Raw genomic sequence first — 4,492 nt, forward strand, 5'->3', positions numbered from 1 at the left:
GATTATTCGTCCATCAGCAAAGGCCAGTTCTTGAAAAGGAGGAGGCATCAAGGATCGCCAGGTCTACTAGCATCGAGACCTGGCAAAGCAGATGGGAACAGGAGCCTCGAGGCAGATGGACGAGCCGACTCATCAGTCGTCTAGACACTTGGCTAAACCTGGAGGCGGGAGATGTCGACTTCTTCCTCACCCAATTTTTGATAGGGCATGGTAGGTTCTGCTTCTTCCTCGCAAAAATGAGGAAAGTTGCAGACGGCAACTGCTCATATATCGACTCGACCGTCGACGACGCCCACCAGATATTCTTCAAATGTGTTAGGTGGAGCATCGAATGACTCGCCCTGGAGCAAGACCTCGGAAAAATCTTGCCAGACAACATTGTCGAGAAAATGCTCCGAGGTCAGGAGAAGTGGAACAAAGTGGCTTGTTACGTCAGGATAATCTTGCGCAGAAAAAAGAAGTAGATGGATGGCCCATAGACCTGCCCACAAAGTTGCTCCAGGCTCCTGCCCCGTAGAGCCGGAAGGAGAGTCCCGTAAAGGAACCTATTGCAGTGGCGCAATCCCGAAGTAATGGCACATGGCGGAGCCGGGATGGTTTCACTATACCTCTAGGATGGAAATGAGTTTAGTAGGTAGTGCCTATTCGAACGGTTAACGCGACACTCCAGGGATATTAATGGGGGAACCAAATAGGGAGCGTTCCTATGGCGGGCGAGCCACTGGGTTATTGTTTAAAGATTGGCAGTCTCAGATCATCAAAAAAAAAAAGAATTCTTTTCGGTGTTATCGCTACGTTCCTGTTATTGTTGTTACTATCGTTATTAAAGTTATTACCGGTATTATCGTTATTATCTTTATTATCGTTATTTTTATCGTTATTATTAAAGTTATTAACGTTATATATATACGGTTATTATCGTAATTAACGTTATTAACATTATCGTTATTATCTTTTTCATTGTTACTATTGTTATCATCGTTATAATTATCGTTATTATCGTTATTATTATCGTTACTATCGTCATTATCGTAATTAGTATTATCGATATTAACATTATTAACGTTTTTATCGTTGTTATCGTTATTATCTTTATTATTTTCGTTACTATCATTATAATCGTAATGTTATTTTTGGTATTATCGTTATTATTGTTATTATCGTTTTAATCGTTAATATTTCGTTAATTTATAATAAAAGTATAATTTATAATAAAGTGTAACAATATTATAATTTATAATATTGTTACACTTATAATATTGTTATTATTATTACGTTTATTATTATTATTGCCTTTATTATTATCGTTATAATTGTAATTATTGTTATTAACGTAATTATTTTAATTATCATTATTATTGTTGGTATAGTTATTATTATTATTATTATTATTATTATCGCTATTACCGTTATTATCGTTATTATTACCGTTATTATCGTTATAATCGTATTTATTGTTATTATTATCATTATTTCCTTTATATTCGTTATTATTATTATTAACGTAATTATTACAGTTATTAATGTTTTTTTCGTAACTACAGTTATTATCATTAATATTTATATTATTAATATTGTCGTTACAATCGTTATAATCGTTATTATAATTATTAACTTTTTTATTATGTCTGTTATCGTTATTATCGTTATTAACCGTGTTATTGTTATTATAGTTATCATTGTGATTTTTATTGTAAATCTCATTATTATCGTCATTATTATACTTATTATCGTTATTATAGTATATTTAATCGCTATTATTATTATTGTTATCATCATCATCATCATCATCATCATCATCATCATCATCATTATCGTAATTATGGTTAGTAACTTTATTACCGTTATTATTAATATTATCGTTATTATTATCGTTAATCACGTTATTATTATTATTATCGTTATTATCCTTATTGCCGGTAATATCGTTAATATCTTTATAAACGCAATTATTATTAATATTACTATCTTTAATATTATTATCGTTATTACCGTTATTATCGTTGTTATCGTTATTATTAGCGTTATTATCATTACAATCGTTATTACTGTTATTATTATCATTATTATCTTTATTATCGTAATTATTATTATTATCGTTATTATTATCGTTATTCACGTTATTATCGTAATTATCATTATTATTGTTGCATTGACTTTTTTTGATGGTTTTGTTCTCTATTATCGTTATTCTAATAGTTATTATCGTTATTATAGTTATCTTCATTATTATGGCTATTATTATCGTTGTTATCGTTATTAACGTTATTGTCGTAGTTATTGTTATTATCGTTATTATCGTTATAAACGTTTATATCGATATTATTGCTAATATCTTTATAATTATTATTATTGTTAATAACGTTATTACCGTTACTATCGTTCTTATCGTTTTTAGGTTTGATATCGTTATTATCGTTATTATCGTTTTTATTATCGTTATTATTGTCGTCAATATCGTCATTATTTTAATTATTATTGTCGATATTAACGTTATTACCATATTAATGTTGTTATAGTTATTATCTTTTTTATTATCCTTATTAACGTTATATAAACGTAAATGTTATTATCATTATTATTAAAATAATTATTACTATTCTTACTGCTATTATTATAGAAATAATAGTTGTTATCGTTATTGTTGTCGCTCTTACCATAATTACTATTATTATCGTTATTATATCGTCATTTACTTTATTTTCATTATTATCTATATTATCATTAATATTATCATTACCGTTGTAATTATTATTATTATTATTATTAATATTACTATTACTATTATCATAAAAATTATTATTATCGTTATTATTGTCGCTTTTATAAATACTATTATTAATATCGTTATTAATGTTATTACCGTAATTTTCGTTAGTATCGTGTTTTTGTTATTATCATAATTGTTATTATTATGATTGATAATAATGTTATTGTTATTATTTTCGCTGTTATTGTTACTACTATTATTATCGTTATTATTGTCCTTATTAACGTTATTATGGTTAATGATATTTTAGCGTTATTATGGTTAATAACGTTATTATCGCTATTATCTTTATTATTTTTATTTTTATAAATATCTTTATTATTATTATTATTATTGCCACTATTATTATGCTTATTGTTATCTTTAATATCGTCGTTGCAATGTTCACTATTTTACCATTATCGTTATTAATATCGTTATTAACGTTATTATCGGACTTATTGTAATCACCGTTATTATCGTTATTTCTATTATTGTAACTATTATTATTACTATAATTATTAATCCGATTACTATCTCTATTATTGTCGCAGTCATCGGTAATAATATTAGTATCGATATTATCGTTAATATAGCTGTTATCGTTAGTATTATCGTTATTATCTTTATTAGTGTTATTACTATCGTTTTAATCGTTAATATCATAATTATTATTATCGTTATTATTAGCGTTATTATCATCGCACTTATGATTACTATTATTATTATCGTTATTATTTCCTTTATTAACCTCATTACCGTTAATATCGGAACTATCGCTATTATCGTTATTATTTCTTTTATTGTTATTTTTATAAATATATTCATTATGCTTAATATAAATAATATTACTATTATTATTGTTATTATTATCATTTTTATCGTCGCAATTATGATTGATCTTATTGTTACCGTTATTACTATCGTTATTAACGTTATTATCATAATTATCGTTATTATAGATAGTATCATTATCGTTTTTATTATCGTTACTATTGTTGTTATTACTTTTATCATAGAAAATGTAATTGTCGTTATTATAATAATAATAGTTATTATTCTCTTTGTAATTATTGTCGCTGTTAGCATTACACTTATTATTATCTTTATTTTTATGGTTATTATCGTTAATACATTTATTATCGTTATTAACATATTTACCGTTATAATCATTATTATCGTTATTATCTTTTACCTTTATTATTGGTATTTTAAAAATTTTCGTCATTATTATCGTTATTAAAATTATTACTGTTATCATCGATATTATCGATATTATCTTTATTTTTATTAGTATCGTTATTATTAACATTATTAATGTTATAACCGATATTATCATAATTAACGCTTTTATCGTTATTATCTTTTTCATCGTTATTATTGTTATCATCGTCATAATTATCGTTATTATCGTTATTATTGCTATTGCTAACATTATTGTTGTTTCTATCGTTATTATTATTATTGACGTTATTATTATCGTTATTTTCGTTATTATTACCGTTATTATCGTTATAATCGTAGTTATTGTTATTATTATCGTTATTATCTTCAATATCGTTATTATTATTATTATCGTTATTATTACATTCATTATCGTTATTATAGCTTTTATTATCGTTATTATTACATATATTAAAGTTATTATCGTTATTATTATTATTATTATCGTTAATATTATCGTTATTATCGTTATTATCGTAATTATCGTTATTTTTATCTTCATTATCGTTATTATTATCG

This window comes from Vespa mandarinia, chromosome 14 (genome assembly GCF_050613455.1).
Source record: "Vespa mandarinia isolate Hongniang chromosome 14, ASM5061345v1, whole genome shotgun sequence".
Lineage (NCBI taxonomy): Eukaryota > Metazoa > Arthropoda > Insecta > Hymenoptera > Vespidae > Vespa > Vespa mandarinia.